The sequence below is a fragment of the Cenococcum geophilum genome (genome assembly GCF_001692895.1).
Source record: "Cenococcum geophilum 1.58 unplaced genomic scaffold K441scaffold_2, whole genome shotgun sequence".
NCBI lineage: Eukaryota > Fungi > Ascomycota > Dothideomycetes > Gloniales > Gloniaceae > Cenococcum > Cenococcum geophilum.
The window spans coordinates 3,338,095-3,360,191 of record NW_027137560.1 but is presented as its reverse complement, the minus strand read 5'-3'; positions in this window follow the sequence as shown (position 1 = coordinate 3,360,191).

Genomic DNA, 22,097 nt, shown 5'->3' with positions numbered 1-22,097 from the left:
TAGTCACAGGAATTTAATGCGTATTAATAGTAAGGTAGGGGTAGAAGAATGTTTGCGTATAGCTATCTAGTATTATTTACTATAAAGATATTAGTTCCGCTTACCGCCTTTACTAAGCTAATAGCAATTTTCTATACCGGGTATAGAAAGTTATAATTAGTTTATTTAATAATTAGAGCTAGTAGAACTCTATACTACTATCTAAATTTAGTAGACCATTTAGATTAGAAAGCCCTATTTAAAACTTTACCTTTTTAGCCTTAATAACCCTTAGAGATAGTTATAAGCTACTAAAATATAAACTAAGTAGAATTAAGAATAATAGTACGCTTATTATATCTTTATTTAGTAGATTACTAGTCCTCTATAAAGGAGCTAAGTAATAGATTAGTAACGTCCTTACGGAAGTTAGAGGCTTCGCGGTTAATTAACGTTAAGTAGTGCTTATCTAAATCTATAACGAGATTTTGCTCTTATAAGAAAACTACGCAGATACTGCTAGTATAGTAGTTAATTTCATTAATTAAGATAATGGACTATAAGCATCTCTAGGAAAGGACGCATTTATATTACTCTTTAGGGATATCTCTAACGTTAGTAAAATGGCTAAAGATTAGAGAAACTAATATAACGAAGCTAAAGAGACTATCTAAAAGGCCTAGGGATAAGATATTTTTAACGGACTACTTAAATACACAGTCTCCTATAACTTCCTTTTTGCTATCTAAAATCTTGCAATCTACCTACTTTCTAAAGTTATAGTAAAAGTTAATAAAGCTCTAATTAAGAGGCTTAACTATTTAAGACGCGGTATTAAGACTACTACTTAACTACAGCTAGCCGATTTTATGTTTGCGTTTATAAAGTTAGGAAGGGCGATATTAGACTAGGTAGTAAATAAGTATAGTTTAGAAAGATACTTAACTAGCTTCCTTGTTTTAAATAAGGACCTACTACTAAAAAGTAAAAAACTAGCTACTATAAGACTAGAGGTTATTAATATTAAAATTAGATAAGTAGGAGAGAGCTTGGCTCTTACACTATAAATATATTTATAATATACTTCCGACATAATAAACCTATTAGCTTCTTAGCCGTTAACGCCTATTTAAGGAGGAGGCGTTAGTATTGTGCCAAGCCCGTCCTAGCAAGGATTACCTATATTAGTTAACTTGCCTTTATTATCTATAAATAAAAGTATTCTTACAGCTAGAACGCCTATTAACTCGCCCCTACGGCTATTAGTATCTTTTTTAAGAAGGAACCTAAAGAGAGGACTAATGGTTACTTATCTAGAAGTAGAAGGGCTAAAAGTAGAATTAATATTTAATAAAAATATTATTAAGCCGGGAGATAATAAGGAGTATATTAAGAAGGCTATAAATACTATAGCAATACTCCGTGTAAAATAAGGGTACAACTATAAGGATAACATGCTAGCGTATTAAAAAGCGTCCCTAAACTAAATAATTAAAATTAAACTAGTAAAGGTTATAAAGCTCTTATATAGCTAGTATAAGGCGGTTAATTCTAATCTAGAAATATATAAGGTTTACTAGATATATATATAAGCAATAGGAGGATGTATAGGTTTAGTAATAAAAGGTTTAAATTATACCACACTATATTATAGACTGTTTAATATATTACGCTTATAACTACCTTAGCACTATAAAGATAGATCCTATTATATATTCCTAGTTTAGAAAAGCTTATAGGCCTCTAGTTCTATCCAACTCCCTAGAACTATATAAGTTTATTTATAACTTAGTACTAAGGTTTTCCTATAATAGAGAGACTTTACTTAATTAAATAATAATATTAGATAACTAAGAGGTATAGGAGTAAGAAGGATCCGTAGTTTTTAATATATTTAAATAGTAGTAGGATTTTAGCATTTTAATAATAATCAATAAAGAAATATGTATATACCGCTATTATTAGCATCTAATTAATAGGCGGCTAAATTACGGCTAGTTAAGAATAATGGTCTATAGTCTTTACTAGTAGCTAATAAAATAGAATCCTTAGTATTACCGTCTCTATTACGTACTTAGGCCTAATAGCTAGTAGCAACTTATTTCTTACCCTTATTATATAAAATTCGCGGTTAAGAAAAACTCTATAGCTTTCCGCTATATTAATATTAACATTCCTTCTCTTCTAGAGAGTGGATATAGTGCTAATATAATCTAAGAAAGCATTTCTCTAGATAATAAAACTAAAGATAATTATATAATTATCCTGCTTAGTATATATTATTACCTAAAATTATAGTAGGAAGATTTTAAAGCGTAAGGATTAACTAAGGGCAACAGGTTTATATATAAGATCTTAGACTATAACTAGACTACTAAGGACGTTAAAAAGTACGCAACTAACTAGGTGGCTTAGCTGTGCGAGAAAGGAGACGTATATATAACTATACCTTACCTTCCTTATAGGGTAAAGAGACCTTTAACTAGGACCTAGTAAATAATACTATTATAGTTTATTAGTATTTAGGACAATTATAATAACTTTAAGGTTATAGAAGAAAGAACCTAGGTAGAGCTAGTAAATACTTACTAAAACTTAAAAGCGCCGCCCTATACGCCATCCAGATATACTAATCTTTATAGCATAATCCCTTACTACTTCCCTAGTGTAGTTAAGCTTATAGCTACTAGCGCCTTATTTAACGCCCTTCTAGGTAGACAATAATAGGACTTTTTAGCGGTATTTTAAATTATAACCTTTTTCTTAATAGCAATAGGAATAAAGTTAGGAAGTAGATATATTTCTACTATCTTAGGGTTGTTAAAAACTATAAGGATGTATTTTAGCTTATATATATAACTAAAATAGAGCGCTTTAATAGCCGCTTATACTTTTACTGCGTTAATAATAAAATTAATCCTTTAATTATTGCGGTAGATCCTAGCAGAGTACCCCCTATTATTATAGAAGAATAAAGTTATATAGAGTAGCTTAAAGAACTATAGAATAGAACTAAGTAAATAGAAGAATGTAAAAGAGCTACGTTATCTAAGAGCTGCTAGTTTAATGCCTCTTATACTACTCTACTAGGCGGGTATAAGTGGTCTTGTTTAACTAGAATAGAGTCTTCCTGTTTACTATCTTAGGTTTATAGTAAGGGTAAGGAATATATACGGTTACCTACTATACCTTTATTTCGAAGATAGGGAGTTTTAGAGTTTTAAAGTTTTGGAAGTTATTAGGGGATAATAACTTAAGTAGGGGAGGTATATGGTGGGGTAAATTGGCTTACTAGATTTAATATCCAGTTTAGGTATAGTCTAGGAAGCATATAGGCCTTCCGTAGATATATAGATTGATTTACGGCCCTAGAGTCTTTAATAATTTAAATAGGCACGATAGACAAAGAGTCTCTTCTTAAAAATACACTTTTTTCTTCTTTTCTTACTAACTGCTTTCCTACTAATTTCTATTAACTAACTACGACCGACCGACAGACTAATAGTACCGTAACTTCTTATCTGGAGAGAGACCTTCCCTTCTATACTAGTAGTTATCTGCTTACTTAACCTATTTTAGTTTTATCTCCTTCTATTTTATAAAGTAATAGATATTATATCTAGCGGAGTTATAATTCCCGCTACTAATCCCTACCCCGTAGCTATCTTAGTCTTTACCTTTATTATTATAATTTTTAGATCTACGTACTCCTAGTAAGCCGCCTTTATTACTTTATTATTGCTAATTTCCACATTTATTTTAAATGGATTTATTAAATCTTTAGGTATATTAAATCTATATATATCTTTCCTATAATAGAGCCTATTTTATTTATTATCCGATTTCTATATACCTTAGACTCCTCTTAACTTGGCTTTTATAGCTAATAGCTTACGCCGTACTTAGTATCTTTATAAATTTAGTATATGTTATTTATTGTCACGGGAGTTACCTAGGTACGCTCGTCCTGTAACACCTACGCGCGTCCTATAACTACCCCTATTTCTTTAACTACGTTAACTTAACCTATTCCGTTTTCTTATCTAAATATCTTTATATTAACTACGTATAGTTACACATACATAGCCTTCTTAATTACTACCCCGTTTAGTATATTGTATTCTAGTTTATACCTACTTTCGTAACACTATATTTAGATCCCTTTTTATATACTTAGTAGGTTTAGGGCTACTAGTTATAGAGTATACCTTTCTACGCCTAATAAGAGGATAGGAATAGAAGCTGCTAACTATAGGTAGACTAGGACGCTAGGGTTCTAAACTGGTATAACAAGACGAGAAATTTACTTATTTCTCGCGCCTATGGCGGACTTTTGTCCTTCTAAACTCAGTCTGCCCTACTGCTGCCCTGCTACTGCCCTGCTACTACCCTACTACTGCCCTACTACTGCCCTGCTACTACCCTACTACTGCCCTACTACTACTCTGCTACTGCTCTGCTACTGCTCTGCTACTGCCCTACTACTGCTCTACTACTACCCTACTACTGCCCTGCTACTGCCCTACTACTGCCCTGCTACTGCCCTACTACTGCCCTGCTACTGCCCTACTACTACCCCACTACTACCCTACTACTACCCTACTACTGCTATACCGTCCCCCTATATCTTAGCCTGTAACAGGCAGTAAAATACTAAGAGGGTAGCAATACCTCCGGATATATAATATTAGCAGTTATACTATCCCCGTCCTGCGGTAGTAATAGCGAAAGCCTATATATATCCGTTATTCTTAACAGTGTAATATATAGCTGCCTATGCGTAAAGACTAGTATACGTAAATTAACCCTAATAAAGTTAAAAGACTGCTCTTGCGACTTGTTTACGGTTATAGTAAAGCATAGCCGGATTGGAAACTGCTTTCTACTAATAATAAACGGCAGTTCTCCGTCTGTAGAGGTAAGCTTAATATAAGGGATTAGCCGTAGCTGCCTATAAAAGCTGCCGCTAAGCATCTAAGCTTTAATACAGCGCCGGCCTAGGCGCGTAATAACTATATAGGTGCCGTTATAGAGCCCTTCCTTAGGGTAGAGGTTCTGTAAAAGAATTATAGGCGCGCCTACCTTTAGGGAAAGCTTTAACGGAGGTAGGCTATTAGGGTTAAATGTCTGCAGAAGCTCCACCGGCGGTAGTTCTATATAATTTTCTTCTCTATTTTGCTCTACAGAGTTTATAAAATAAAAGGTGCTTAGGGAGTCGCAGAGCCGCGTAAGGATAGCCTCGTTAATCTTAGCTATAGTATTATTGCGAATAGTTAGGATAGCGCGATCGCGGAAGGTATTTAGGTTATAATGTGCCCGCGTAAGTAGATATAGAGGGTATATATGCCCGTAAAAGGATTCCTGGGATTAAAACTGGGCTATACTAGATAGAATACTAACCCTATTAGCTAGGGATGTATTATAGGATAAGCTTCGCACTTAAGCGGTAAACTACTAGTTTATCTCGCCCTGGTAGACACGTATATTTAACTATAGGGAGAGGATATAGAAGGTAGGCCAGAGGAATGACCGCTATAGGTAAGCACCTATAATAGCTACGCGGTTCCCCTATAGGACAATAGGTAGTATCTAAGTAAAGTTACTACCTAAGATAGTAGGGAGCCCGCTAAAGGTAGAGTTATTAAAATAGATGTCTGTAAGTATACGGTGCATAGCTTTAAAGTAGTAGCGGTGCTATATTAGTACCTTATTCTAAATAAGCAGAGAGGTACGGCGTAGAAGCTTAGCTAGATTTAATTTTTAGAGATATTGCAAGTAAACTCTTTATATAGATTAATAGTTATCTAAAAACGGGAGTGGGTAGTATGGTTGCCGGGTAGTAGGAGGGCCGTAATACTAGAAGAAGCTATATAAAGAACAATCTTACTACGCGAGCGGTAGTAGTAGCAGAGGCAGTAATAGAGAAACGTTTTACTAGTGCCTATAAGGCCCTAGAGGAAGAAGTGGGCCGTCTATAGATTAGTATCTATAGCGGTAACGATAGTTTTAAAGCACGCTGCTTAGTTCATATTTAGCTACTAGCGTAGCTTAGTAAACTAGCGTTTTTTCTCTATAGGGTTGTATTACTATAGCTCCGCTACAAGAAGCGGGTTACTTTCCTCCGTAATAATACCCTACTAGTACTAGAATTGGGGAAGGCTATAGTCTATAAGCGTCTTTTAGTAATTTATAAGTATTTAATAGATAAAGTATAGGCGTTATCATCCTTGCTAACTATAGGAGGAGTATTAGGTTAGCGGGCTAGAAAGCAAGGTAGATTATTATAGATAGACTATTTAAAGCGGTCCTATAAAGCAACTGGCTCCGTAATAGGGCTATAAAGTAAAGCGGTTATAAATAAGGAGCGTAGCTAGGCGCTAACGGTAAAAACAGCGGCCTCCGTTAAGTAATTAATCCACTTATAATTATCTTCTAGTAGGCCTAAGGCCACGTAGGCAGTTTAGAAGGTTAAATAAACTATACCAGTAACGGTATAGAGGTCCTTAAAAAAGGTAGGGCCAGGAACGGATATTAGTAGTAGCCGTAAGTAGAACCTCTCCCCTATAATAAGGTTGTAGTAATATATACGGCCTATTATAGTACTTTACTAGCGAGGATACTATTTCTGCTGCTTTATATAAAAGATATACCGCTTAGGGAAGTCTTAATATAGGCAGTTACGAGCATCCTTATACTCCGCGTTATATTTAAAAAAGGCCGTTAATATAGAGTAGAAGAGCTTAAGACGCTGCTGGATCTTCTATATAGACTAGTCTAGCTAAAAGTATACGGGCTACTTACCTAGAAGGTGCACCGTAAGCTAGATTATAGGGGGGAACTCCTTATAAATAGGAAACTTAAATAGCCGCTAGATAGCCTTAGAGGGGCCGATATAATAGCTCTATAAATACTAGCTTACCTTATCGCCGTCTGTAAGCCATAAAGTAATATAGTTGCTCCCCTTATATATATACTTATAGATATACTTAACGGACTTTATAAAGGCGTAGACCTTAACATTTATATAGGTATAATACTTTATGGTTAGATATAGGGAGTATAGAATAATCTAGCGGTTATCTATTTTAAAGGTAGCTTTAGTAAGCCCTAGTAAGTAAACAGACCACAACCATAGATTGTTATAATAGCCATATTCTGGATAGCCGTCCTTATATATAATAGTAGTAGGGTTAAAAGCCTTAGGGTACCGCTTTAAGTAGGTTAGCGGAAGGCCTAGCCCTAGTAAAACTATATAGGGAGCTCGTAGATTTTAGGAGCCGTAAGGGCCGTAAACTATTATTATTTTTATAATCTTAGTAAGACAACTAATAGGATCGTCCTCTGGCTGCGGAAGCTTAGTAGATATAAAATGGTTAATAATAGCTAGGTTTAGCAGCCTATCGCGGTTATATAGATATAGAAAGAGTAGTAGGTATAGATAGGGCAGGCCCTATTTTTAGTACTTAATAGTTTAAACGGAGCCGCGGTACCGGCTAAAGATTTACTTCCGTTTTAGGTTATATAGGAGGTAGGTAACTTTTATATAAAAGACGCGTATAACTAGATTAGGCCTATCTATAGTAGTCTAGCTAGGTAGTAGCTCGCGGGTAATCTTGTTTTACCTAAGGTTAGCAATAAACGTAATAAATATACTAGGACGGCCGTATTTGCGGACAATAGCAATTAAATCCTAATAGCACTAGCCGATAAAGCGAGCTCCGCTAAAAAAAAAAGCTTAATAGAAGGACTACGCGGCGGCCTAATAATTTAGGGTCTAGATTGGCGCGGGTAAGAGTATCTGTAACGCCGTTATATAGCTCTATATAAAAGGCAGGTTAGTAAAAGCGGATCTAGTTAAGCTTATTCTAATTATATAGTGCCTATACATCTATAACGTACTACTAAAATAGCGGGTAGTAGGTAAAAGGGACTAACTTAGAGTGCCTATAGACGTGTAGGTAGAACCAAAAGTAGGCCTATTAGGTTAAACGGTTTTGCTAGCGGGCTTAATTAGAGTTGCGTAGCTAGAGACCCTAGTGCTAGCCAGTATTACTATGGGGGACGTTAGGAAAAAATTTACCTGCATCTAATTTTACTTTTCTGCCATTTTAGCATTTTTTAGCATTTTTAGCATTTTCTAGCATTTAGCAGCTAAATGCCGCATTTATTACTAAGTACTAGCATTTAGCTGCTAAATGCCGCATTTATAATTAAGTATTAGCATTTAGCTGCTAAATGCTAGAAAATGCTAAAATAGCAGAAAAGTAAAATTAGATACTAGTAAATTTTTTCCTAATATAGAGGCTCCGCATAAAGTTCTATATAAAGTTTAAAGTTCCGCATAAAGTTTTACATAAAGCTCTGCGCGAAGCTCTATATAAAGCTCTATATAAAGTTCTATATAAAGTTCTATATAAAGCTTTGTATAAAGCTCTATATAAAGTTCTATATAAAGTTCTGCACGAAGCTCTATATAAAGCTCTATATAAAGTTCTATACAAAGTTCTATATAAAGCTCTATATAAAGCTCTATATAAAGCTCTATACAAAGCTCTACACAAAGCTCTATATAAAGTTCTATACGAAGTTCTACATAAAGCTCTATATAAAGCTCTATACGAAGCTCTATATAAAGTTCTATACGAAGTTCTGCACAAAGCTTTGCATAAAGCTCTATACAAAGCTCTATACGAAGTTCTATATAAAGCTCTGTATAAAGCTCTATACGAAGCTCTGTACAAAGCTCTATATAAAGTTCTACACGAAGTTCTACACGAAGCTCTATACGAAGTTCTATACAAAGTTCTATACAAAGCTCTGCACGAAGCTCTACATAAAGCTCTGCACAAAACTCTACATAAAGCTCTTATATAAAGCTCTATATAAGGCTCTATATAAAGCTCTATATACAGAGGCTCTGTATAAGGCTTTACGCGAAGCTCTATATACGGAGGCTCTATATAAAGCTCCGTATTGGGTCCCCGCTATATTCCCAATAGCCTCTACATATACCTCTGCTAAGTATACCCCTATATAGCCACCTTATTTTTTACCCTTCCTTCCTTCCTTATATCCTCCCTACCTAGGAAGGCACTAGAACGGCAGCTAGTAGAGGACTATTGCTAAAACTAGACGATTGTTGCCAGAACTAGACAACTGTCGCCAGAACCAGATAACTACCGTTTAAATAACCAGCTAGCGAACGCCGCGAACGATTTAATTAATTAATCGATTAAATTGAACTAAAGCTTTAATATTAGCCCGTTACCAAATTAAATTAAGGCCTCCTAGGGAGGTACCCTAGATGACTACTGTTTAAATATATAGCTAGCGAACGGCCGTAGAGAATGATTCGAATTAATATAATTAATCAATTGATTAAATTAGGTAGAGCCTTTAATTAGGCTAGCCCTTCCCCTAAATTATAGACAGGTAGGCATAGATAGGTAGGTATAGACAGTAGGTATAGATAGGAGGTACAAACAGGTAGACATAGACAGTAGTTATAGATAGGTAGGTATAGGTAGGTATAAACAGATAGATAGATAGATGGGTAGGCAGGTAAGTAGGTAGGTAGGTAGGTAGGTAAGTAGGTAAGTAGGTAGGTAGGTAGGTAGGTAGGTAGGTAGGTAGGTAGGTAGGTAGGTAGGTAGGTAGGTAGGTAGATAGATAGGCAGGTAGGTAGATAAGCAGGTAGGTAGGTAGGTAGGTAGGTAAGTAAAAAAGAACCGTCGCTATATTATATTAAATTATCTAAAATAATATAATTTATTGTAACGGGACTAGCCCAGTTATAGTAGGAATGTCTCGGTAAAACACTTAATAGATAAATTCCGACGCTTTAACCAAATTCTGCTAGCTTAGTTAACTTCTACTAAAGTCCGTTAAAGACCGCGTACGTATATACGCACGCATCGACCACTAAGCCCCTAACTATTTAATTATATGATTCTCTGGTTATTCCCTTCTCTTCTTTACGCAACGTCTTGTTCTTAGCGAGAGCTATATACCCTTAGATTTAGATAGAATTTATATTATTCCTTTAAATCTTCCCCAAAGTCTCTCCGCGTCCTTATATTACGTTATATTAATACTAATACCCTTAAAATGGTAAACGAACTCAAATCCGCTATGTTAACTATTATGGCCCTAGTTAGGGAATAAATAACAATAATATAATAGTCCTTTATGGATGCCTTGGCCTAGCAACAAACTATACTAAAAGCTTAGTATTAGTAATTAATTAAAGTAATACGCAAAGAACTCTATAACGCTAAAGTACTCACATTAGAGACCCTAATAGTAATACCTATAAACAAAATTAAAATAACTATATGCGAACCTAACCTATTAAATATAAACCCTAAACTAGTAACGGTAGCTTAACCCATACCTATAATAAACCTGGTACCTACTATAAAATTTAAAAAGCTCCCTAACTCTTTAATATTTAATAGAAATTAAAATAACCTATATCCCTTTATAACTAAGCTCTGTCTTAAACTTTTAATAAACTATAACTAATACCCTACTAAAGCTAGCAAGATTAGCTATAGAATATCTTAATTAAGTAAAGATGCTATACAAACTATGGACCTATTCTTCTATAATAGCACCTTTATTAATTCCAAAATCTTTATCTCTCTATTAGAACGAACGTATAATAACGCCAGCCGCGAATATACAGCTATTACTAAACTTAAAACCCTACAATAACGGAACCGAGACTTTACTAGCTTTTTTTCGGAATTTTTAGGCCTTATTAGTGAACTGGATTAGAATGAAGCCGCTAGAGTTGCTGCTCTCCGTTAAGCTATCTTAGATAAAATTAGAGTATAGTTAGTAGGTAGAGAACTGCTAAAAGACTTACCCGAATTTGCTATAATATGTTAACGAATTAATAAAGACCTCTAATATAATAAGTAGACTTATTCTTTAAAGCTAACTATACCTTATGTTTAAAACTCTATAAAACCAATATATACCCTAAAGCGCGATCCGTCTCTAAGACCTAAAAGCCCTATATATAACCCTATGGACTTTAACGCTACTTAATTCTATATACCCTTAGGAACCGATAAATAAAGAATATAAGCTGTAAATAGAGAATGTTTTGGATATAGAAAAAAGGGATATATTTAAAGGGATTGCTAAACTTACCCTTTTAAAAAAGTCTGCCGTAGCTCCTCTTAGTCCTTAAATTATACTTATTTTATAAATTATACTTAGTCGCCGTAAAGCATCTTACCTTTAGTTAATTTGGAAAACGAATTATCCTAGGGCCAAGTCGCGCCTTAGGATAAGAAGTGGAAGAGTATAAGTATCTAGGCTCTTCTAGCGCTAATATATAATATAACTCCCTTAATATACTTAGCGAAATTTAAATATTTGGAAAATGGAAGGAAGTACGAATCCTTATAGACAGTAGAGCTACTAGTATAGGCTTTATTAATACGAACTACGCGAAAACTTAACGCTTAAATTTAAAGAAATTTAATAAGCCCTAAGGCCTATAAGGCTTTAATAGTAAGCCTTTAATATATAGCGAACTAATATACTACGCTCTTATAAAGATGTAAATAGGTAAATACCTTAAATATATTTCCCTATTTGTAATACCCTTAAAGTATTATAAGGTAATACTTGGACACAGATAGCTAAAATGATACAACCCTTTAATTAGCTAGGTTAAAGAAACACTAAAATTCCGTATAACCTACTGCCAAAGTTATTACTTAAAATACTACTTACCCTATAAACATATACACGACTATTCGAATTTAATATAATATAAATTACCCTTACTATAAACCCCGAACTAATATAAGAAAGTTATAACTACTAATTACGGTAAAGAATGCGAAGATAATATATTAAAACCCCTTAAAATTTGTATAATATAAGCCGCACCCTTTTATTTATTAGCAAGAAAACAAGACTATAAGATCTTTACTATAACACTAAAAGACATTAAGAAGGCGTTGGAACTAAAGCAATATATTAACCCCCAACCTCTTATACCTAAAGAATATTACGATCTAATTAATATGTTTAAGAAATAATTTGTAAACTAACTACCCCCGTATTAAAATAAATATAATTTTAAGATAGAACTTAAACCTGGTATAACGCTAAAGTTCGGCCCGTTATACGGTATATCACGAGAAGAGCTGCTAGTAATGCGATAATACCTTAAAGAGCACCTAGAGAAAGGATTTATTTACCCTAGTTAATTACTATTCGCCTCGCCTATACTATTTATTAAGAAACCTAGAGGAGGCTTAAGGTTCTGTGTTAATTATTGAGCCCTAAATGCGATTATAATTTAAAACTAATATCCAATTTCTCTACTTTAAGAAACGCTTAACTACTTAGCGAAAGCATAATACTTTATAAAGCTTAATATAGTCACTGCCTTTAATTAAATCCGTGTTTATAAAGGAGATGAAAAGTATACGGCTTTCTGTATATAATAGGGACTTTTTAAATACCTGGTAATGCTGTTTAGTATAAAGAATAGTCCTAGTACGTTTTAGTAATACGTTAATAATACGCTTCGCGAATTCCTTAATATATTTATTACCGCGTATATTAATAATATCTTAATCTATTTATCTTCGCTTTCTAAGTATTAGAAGTACATCTAAATAGTTCTTAAATGCCTATAAGACGCGGGCTTATAATGCAACATTAAGAAATACAAGTTCCATGCGTCCAAAGTCACATACTTAGGCCTAATTATATCCCGCGATGGAATCAAATAGACCCTAAGAAAATTGCTATAATTATAAACTAGGAAAGTCCTAGTAGTGTACAAAACATCTAAGGATTTCTAGGATTTACAAATTTTTACTATTAATTTATTAATCACTTCTTAAAAATTATTTAGCTATTAGTAAACTTAATAAGGAAGAATATAAGATTTAAATAGACTACTAAATATAAACAAGCTTTTAACGACCTAAAATATCATTTTATAACTGCTCTAATTCTTACCCACTTTAATCTGGACCTTAAATGCATTATTAAAACAGACTCGTCTAATTATGCATTAGGAGAAGTGTTATCGCAATATAATAAAAACGGCGAGCTGCGCCTAGTAGCCTTTCTCTCTTGGAAACTTACCCCTGCTAAATTAAACTATAAGATATATAATAAGGAACTGCTTATAATTATTAGATGCTTTAAATAATGGCGTCTAAAACTTAAAGGATTGTTATTCCTAATACGCGTATTAACGGACCATAAAAACCTACAGTACTTTATAACTATAAAGCAATTAACGCAGCGCTAAATTTATTAGGCTAAATACCTCTTATAATTTAACTTTAAGATTATATACTAACCTAGCAAACTTAATTAGAAGCCTAACTTATTAATATAACAATTATAGGACTTACCTATAAGCGCCTCTGACGAACAGATTATAAATTAATTATAAATTCTACTGCCCCCTAAATGCTTTAAGAAACTACGCCCTATATTTCCAGACGCGGAGCTTAATAGGAATAAATTAGAAATTAATAAGTAGAATATAGAAATCGATAAATTAACAAAGCACAAATATAAGAACGACCCCTAAATAGCAGATATAATAAAAGCAATTTAAACAGGGAAACGGTAATATAAGGATATTACACTCGCTAAATGCGAAATCTATAATAATCGGTTATACTATTAACAGAAGATAGTAGTCCTAAATTCCAAACCCTTACGATTTAAGATACTTAAATTTATACACAATTCCCCTATAGTAGAGCACCCTAGCTATATAAAGACCTATAAGATTATCTAACAAATATATTACTGGCCTATAATGCACAACTATATACAAAAATACGTTTAAGTATACAGAATGTGCGTGCGTAGGAAGACCTCTTATATAAAGAAATAAGGAGTACTTTAACTATTGCTAATTCTAATATAAAGATAGCGAGATATCTTAATTAACTTTGTAGTTAACCTGCTTAATAGTAATAGGTTTATAAATATTATAGTAGTTATTAACTATTTTATAAAAATGTGACACATAATTCCTATTATTCGTACTAACTTAATAGCACGAGTGAGTTGTATCCCGGGGCACGAAATACGTATAGTATTATATGCTCTTTAGGATAGTGGTGACTATCGATTATATAAAGCAGACTACGTAGTCTATATACTAATGCGCCTCCCCCCTAATTAGTTAGTGCTTTAGAAGTGCACCAGACGCGTAAGCGGGTGGTTAGTGCACTAAACGCGTAAACGCGTACTCGGCGTACCAAACGCGTAAGCACGCGGTTAGTACGACAGGTGCTATAATTATACACTAGCGGTACTTAGAAAATAAAACCACTTATATATAGCCTCCGTAATTGTCTTAATAGAACTATAAAACACATAAGAAAATATATAGGAAATCCCTCCTAAGGTGCCTTCTGGGTTGCCTTCCAAATGGTGCTCCAAGCTGGCCGTAAGTCCTACTTACGGTCCGTAAAATAAACTATACGGCCTTTTAATAGGCCGTAAATGTACCATACGGCCTTCTGACGGGCCGTAACTGAACCATAAATGCTCCGTTAGTCTTACTCTACCTATTCTATAACCTTTAGGTTAAGCTTATTTATATTAATTAGGGTTTTAAGAGCTTAATACGGCTTTGCCTTAGTCATAGCGTCTACTAGGTTATTTCCGCTGCTAATCTATTTAACCTCCGTAATCTTACGTCGTTCGTAGGCCTAATATAAGCATATTAGGTCGACCATGAGCCTCTTCTCTTATATCATACCTAGTTTAACTAGGTAGTCGTAAAGGGACTTTAAATCGGTGCATAAAACCAGGGGTAACTGCTTTAGTTGTAGAATCTTTTAAATCGTTAATTTAATTACGGCTGCTATATTAAAGCCATAGGCTAGTGCATATAGTTTAGAAGCTAGTACACTACGGGTTACTTATTTGCATTTAATTAAAGACTAATATAGTATATTTGCGTCCTAATTACGGTCCGTAAGTACAATTACGAAGCCAATTTATAATAATAGGTCTTTATTATTGGCAAAGGAGGCGTCCGTAAATACTAGTAAGCTAAGGGAATTTAGGTCTAGTGGTACAAAAGTAAATCCCCTTACTATATTGTCGATTTGCTACTAAATGCGCTTATTAAGCTACTTAACATTTTCTTCTTGCGGGTCTACTGCCTGGGCCGCAAAAGATAAATTATAGGTAGATTTGGGTTGGCAGACTGTAGCAATATAGGCGCCTCTTACACGCTATATAATGTATTAGTCCTTTATATTTACGGTCTTGCGGGTCTCTCCNNGGGAACTAGTAAGGTCCGTAGGCTTTACTATAATAGGCTTTAGGTTTTAAGCTTAGCGTTCCTAAGTCAGCTTAATTAGGTTGCCCTTTTATATAATTAGACCTCTATTAAACTTAATCAGATTTTACTTAGTTAACTACTTTTACGGCTTTACCAAGAACTTAGCCTTTTATAGTTTAGTTTCTTTAGCATCTATAAAGGTCTGGTCTGCTAGGAATAGGGTATTATCTATTTAAAGTTTAATAATATTAAGGCCGTTTAATGGGCTATATAGAAGGCAGGGGTCGTAGGTCAACTGTTCTATTTTAAGTTTACTAACGTGGTGCTAGTAGTATATCTTAAACTAATAGTTTCTAGCTTCTGGTACTCCGTAAAGAGGTTTTATAACCTATAAAATTGTTCCTAGTTATAGATTAAGCTCGCGGGGTAGCCGTATAAAGATATCCCTACTTAGGTAGGTATTAGACTGCACATAGGCTTGCGAGATATCCCGTAGGTAAAGGGCTACGGGTTTACTTTACTATAGTCCGGGCGTAAGTGTAAGTATAATCCGTTAACTAACTTATTAAATTATAGGCAATTGCGTAAGGACTAAATTCTTTCCTTAGTTATTATAGGCTTATATAACAAGTCTTAATTTTTTAAAGGCTTTATTAGTACTAGGGTGCTTAATCTCGTTAATAAAGCGTAAGTTAAATATACGGACGCCTTACGGAACATCTCTCTCCATTACGGCCATAAAAACACCCTTTTTAAGTAGTTTATTAATCTCCTTACGTTATAAGTCCGTAAAAGGGGTTTCCTATACTAGAACTAATATATCCATAGGCGGAGATTGCCTTACGGATATTCCTGCGGAGGTTAGGTAATTTTTTATTACGGAGTTCTTAGTTATAGGGTGCTTTCGGGGGCGTCCTCGACCGCGCTTTATAGTAGGTTTGGTAGGTTCCATAGGTTTCTAGGGGACTTCTAGGGTAGGTAAGGGTGCTTCTAGTTCGTCTAATTCAGCAGTTACTTCTAGCTTATCTAGCTTAACGTCATTAGTGTTTTCGGGCCAAAAGTAGGGTTTTACGGACGTGCTTCTAAAGTTAGTCGGTCCGCTAGGAAGTTATATATAGCACGTTTCGTCTTCTATAGCTAGTAAACAATAAGGTCTAGTCCAGTTGCCGCTCTTACGCCATATAAGGACTTTAGAATTAAGCGGGAGGTTATAAACTAAGGTTGTGTTAGGTCCGTTACGGTAATACAGGGCGTTATTAACAGCTTATTTGGCCCGTAATTTAACTATTTCGGCCATTGCCTTCCGTATTACAGCTGCTCGTTCCATAATAGACGGGGTAGGAGGGCCTAGGTTACTTATCCTTAGGTAGGCTCCATAGACCAAGAGGGTGGGTACTAGTCCGTCAGGGCCAGCGGTGTTATTAATAGCTTTTACGGCCATCTATAGAGCCAGTTCCTTTTAGATATCCTTACATTCGTCCATAATAATCTAGTAAGCTCTCTATAAGGCTAAGTAAGCTCGCTTAACAAGCCCAATAAACCAATGCGCCTCAACTAGGACAGCTTTTATTAATATAGCCATAGCCGTAGCATACTACTAGAATTTCTTACTGATAAAATTCCTACCGGCGTCGTAGGTGATATACTAAGGGGGTCTAACATATATGTCAATCTAGCAGGTCCGTAAAATATCCCAAGTATATTTTATGGATATATTTTATAACTAACGGGCGGCTTAATAGCGGGTTGCCTCGTCGATTATATATAATACTGGACTGCCGTTAATATACATAATATCCACGTATACTAAGTAGTTAAAGTTAAGGTCCTTATAAAGGGTGAACTTAAATCGGCCTAGGGAACGTCTATATTTCTAGCAGAAGGAGCAGTATTTAGTTAGGTGGTTAATTACCTTCTTATTAACGTCATGTCCAGAGCGTTTAAGGACTCTATATAGTTTTTCGGCTAATAGGTAGCCAAAATAGCAGTACAGGCGGTGGATCTCAGTACTAGTAAGGTAGCACGGGTTATAGTCAAAAGATTCCTAAATGTAGGTCCGTAAAGTCTCTCCCTATATAAGAAACGGGTGTCCGAATCGTCGTACAATTAGTAGGGTAATATGCTTACTTCCTAGGGCAGTTATAGGGCCAATTACGGTGTCCGTAATATTGTTATAGTAGACCTATAGCCTATTTATATCCGCAAGACAGAGTAGAAAAGGGGTGTCTGCTTTTACTACGTGGAAGTTAACTAGGCTAATTAGGGTCTTAACTGCAACTAATCCAATTAATGTGGTTAAGCCAATGCCGAATTAGACGTTTACGGCCCCATTTTACGTAGTATTAATATCCGTATTATCATTTACGGTAGTTATAACGGTGCTGGGGCACCGCCCCTGCGATGTCACATGCAACCTAGACAGGGGGCCTAGTCAGGGGCTCGCTTGGAGACTTGGCTCTTATATATAAACGTATTCTCTCCTCAACCTTCTTCTACTCCTTAGCTTAGTATCTTCGTAATACAGCATTCTACAAGCTTCGGTTCAAAGGCATTTATACAAGCCATAACATTATACTAAGCTCACCCACCCAGGGGGGACTTCATTTGTTTGGAGCTCCCTCTTTACCTCGCCTAGGAAGGCCTAGATAATCTCCCACCCCTATCCCGCGTGTTCTTGCGGAGAACACGCGTCGAACACCCCTAGCTGCGCGTCGTCAACGCGTCAAGTCGCTATTATTAAACCGGGAGCCGGTATTCAAGCAGCTAGAAGGTCTCCTATAGTTACGATCAAATGCCAACTTCGATAGCTAAGGACACGATGGCTTGCAGCCTACTACTACCCTACTAGATCGAGCGCGGCTCTCTAGAACCCCCCCTAACCTTTTTAACTAATACGGAGTTATACGAGCTTTAGAGATAACCTTGGTTAAGACTTAGCCTAGTGCTGCAAGGAACAAAATCGGTAATCCTGTTACTAAGCCTGGAACTAATTCCGTAGTATTGGCTAAGATAAGCCAAGACATAACCCAAGCCGTGCCATTAGGCAGTAGGTGCATGTTGTCCGCGAAGTCCTCTAGTATGCATTAGGTTTGGGCCAACGGCTAAAACAAGCTAACTTATAACCCGCGCCGTGCCATTAGGCGGTAGGTGTATATTATCCGCGAGTCCTCTAAAACAAATCCTACCCATTGTCCTCTGGCTACTACGCTGCGATAACCACCCTAATTGATACTAAGCCGTATAAGGAGAGATAAAATTAATTAGGAAGGACCTAATGCTTACACTATACTGCTACCCTAAACCCCTAAACCCAATTACTAACTATGCTAATATGCCTACAGTCTAATTAACCAACGATCGCGCTAATACGCCTATAATCTAAATGCGATTTAAATACGGCCTAAACGTGATTTAAAAGCAAACCTAATAACCTATTACGCCAATATACCTATAACACGACTCTCCAACTTATCTATAAACGCCCTTATAGACACCCGTTAAGTTCTTATTAATAACCACTATACCTAACCAACCTAAACCTTACTATCGACCTAGATAGTCCCTCGATCTTACGGCCGAATATATCTGCAAGTATTACAATCCTATATATAGGGGAGAATTTAAGCAATTTATGGCACTCTTAATTAGGAGAACAGATTAGGAGAATTATTCCGATTTATAGCACTCTCCAATAGCTCTATAGATGAGCCTATTTATTAATATAACCTCTTACAAACTATTAACGCGTTCTTCTTAATAGCTATTTATACGACCTTCTATAAATAAGACAGCCTACTATTACGAAAGTATATCTTACCAGTTGTGACAAGAATCGAAATATTGATACGTACCCTCTCGATGCCATTTATTAACTACCCTTAAACTGCCTACCACTTGACGGTAGTCCTTAAACGATAATATACGAATCTGCTCTCTAATAGTATCTTATTAAATCGAACGCTATATAACAGCTTACCCTTATATAACTATACTTAAATATTAAAGCGCACTCTTTCTTTAATACCTTCGACTCCCTGACAAGAATCAAAATATCGACACGTACCTTCTTAATACCTCTTTTAATACCTCTTTTGATACCTCTAATAACGACTTAATATGCCAAATTAACGGCATTCCTACGAGTCCTTGATTAATCCTAGATATCTATTACCTATAGTAATATCCTTGATCGAATATAAGTATTCAAATACGCCTGTCGACTTTATAGCGTACCCTCGAATATCTTGATAATACGTGAACACGTCTACTATTTAACAACGACCTGTGCATTCCGTAAATCACAAGAATATTAACAGACCATATACCGATACCCTGGTTAATTCCCGCCAAATTATCGAATATACTATAATTGACAGTAGATCCCTTGACTAGTCGAATACCTTAACAAAAATTAACCTATCGGCGCGTCTCTTAATACCATACTTATACGATAACTGGTTAAATGTACTACGATTAATAGCACACCTTTAACTAATTAATTAACTATAACTAGTAATACGATGGCATCTCTGCTAGTTGACGGCATATTAATTAATTAAATAATCGACAATGTCTCGAACTACCTACCAATTGACGATAGACCTTGAGAAACCAATAGACGGATTATGCTAATACGCCTGCGATCCGAATGCAATCCAAACGCAACCTGAACACAATTCGGACGCGAACCTAACCGACCATCATGCCAATATGCCTGCGACACGAACTATAACTTTAACAACGACCGTATAAGTTTATTAACAATCAACTGCTCCCTTACTAATTTAATTGTCTTCTTCTTAACCTACGATAATCCTTTTCGACTAATACTAAGCTACGCATACTAAGGAACGACCATAGTTAATACTGAGTTATATAAGCTTACCTTAGGCATTTATATACTTCGATAATGAGGTTAATACTAAGCTATATAAGCTTTAACAACAAAATCAATTTAGATAAACTAGATAATAATCGCGCCGTTATACCTATAATCTAAATGCGATTCGAATGCAACCTAAATGCGATTTAAAAGCAAACCCAACCAAATGATAGCGCCGATATGCCTGCTATTACTACCTACCGCTAGCACCGTACTGCTACCGAATAGACAAGAGCTCGTGCCAATACGCATGCGAGCTATATTTCTTTTTTTATATAGCTCAGGGCGCGCCATATTAAAGGGGGGGGGGTAGTAGAGTTAGGAGACACTAAAGTTCTAAGAAGTTCTAAGAGAAGGAATGACGACTATAAAGCGCTCCTAATAATATATACCTCTCGCAGTAATAGGAAGGCTGCATGCCCTACGCTAACCTGATAACAACTATGCTGCTACGCCTATAGTCTAACCGATAGACCAATTGTACTAATACGCCTACAATCTACTGGCCAACTGATAGATTGAGCTCCAAACGTTTAACCACTATTACCACCTAACGCTTGCACCGTACTACTATGACGATAAACCCTAGCTGCTCTACCTACAGCTAACCATCCCTTGCTACTTTATTAGCAGCCGACCGACCCTTACTACTCTGCCTACAGCTAATCAACCACTTACTGCTCTGCCTGCAGCTAACCGACTTCTACTGCTCCGCTAGCAGTAACAATTATATATAAGGTAGAGCTTTGCTCCTTAGTATATAACCCCGTAGATAGCACCATACTACTACCCAACTAATAAGCTCTTACGCTGATATACCTGCGAGCGAACCTAACAACCTCTCGCGCTAATATGCCTACGAGCAATCTTAATTACCGTTGTGCTAATACGCCTGCGATTAATCGACTACCGATAGCGCCGATACGCCTGCTATTTACCATCTAACGCTAGCACCGCACTGCCACCTAACCCCTGCTGCGGTGTACCTCTCACAGCTAAACCAATACCTTGCTGCCTTACTGCAGCACTATAATCGACTTCTACTGCTCTGCCTGCAGTACCACACTCAACCTCTGCTGCTTTGCCTGCAGCTAAACTAACACCTTACTGCCTTATTGCAGCTAATTAACTCTTACTGCTCCGCCTATAGCTAAAACTACTACCTTGCTACGTTACTATAGCTACCCGACCTCTGCTGCGGTATACCTCTCGCAGCTAAGCTAATACTTCTGCTGCGCTGCCTATAGCACTATAATCGACTTCTACTACTCTGCCTGTAGTACTTTACCCGACCTCTGCTGTAATATACCTCTCGCAGCTAAACTAACACCTTGCTGCTTTACTACAGCTAATTAACTCCTGCTGCTCCGCCTGCAGCTGATCCCGATTTAACCATCGCTACTCTACCTATAGCACTACAACCAACTTCTACTGCTTTACCCGCAGTATTAACTATATATAAGGGAGAGCTTTGCTCCCTAGAATACGACCCTACTACTAGCACCGTACTACTACCTAAACCGACAAGACATCGCCGATACGCCTGCGATACCGATTACTGTTGTGCCGATAAGCCTATAACCCAAACACAACTAGGTAGAGCTTTGCTCCCTAGGTATACCCAGCTAGATAAAGCATAGCTCTCTAAAAGGCAACCCCGTCACTAGCACTATACTGCTACCCGAATTAATAAGCTCCGCGCCGATATGCCTATAGAACTATAACCTATTAATAAGACTTCGTGCCAATACGCCTGCGAATACAACCCCGTCGCTAGTGCCGTACTACTACTAAACCTCTACTGCTCTGCCTGCAGCTAATTAACCTTTACTGCTCCACCTGCAGCTAAATATAATACCTTGCTATATCACTGTAGCTAACCAACACCTACTACTCTGCCTGTAGCACTATAACCAACTTGTACTACTCTACCTA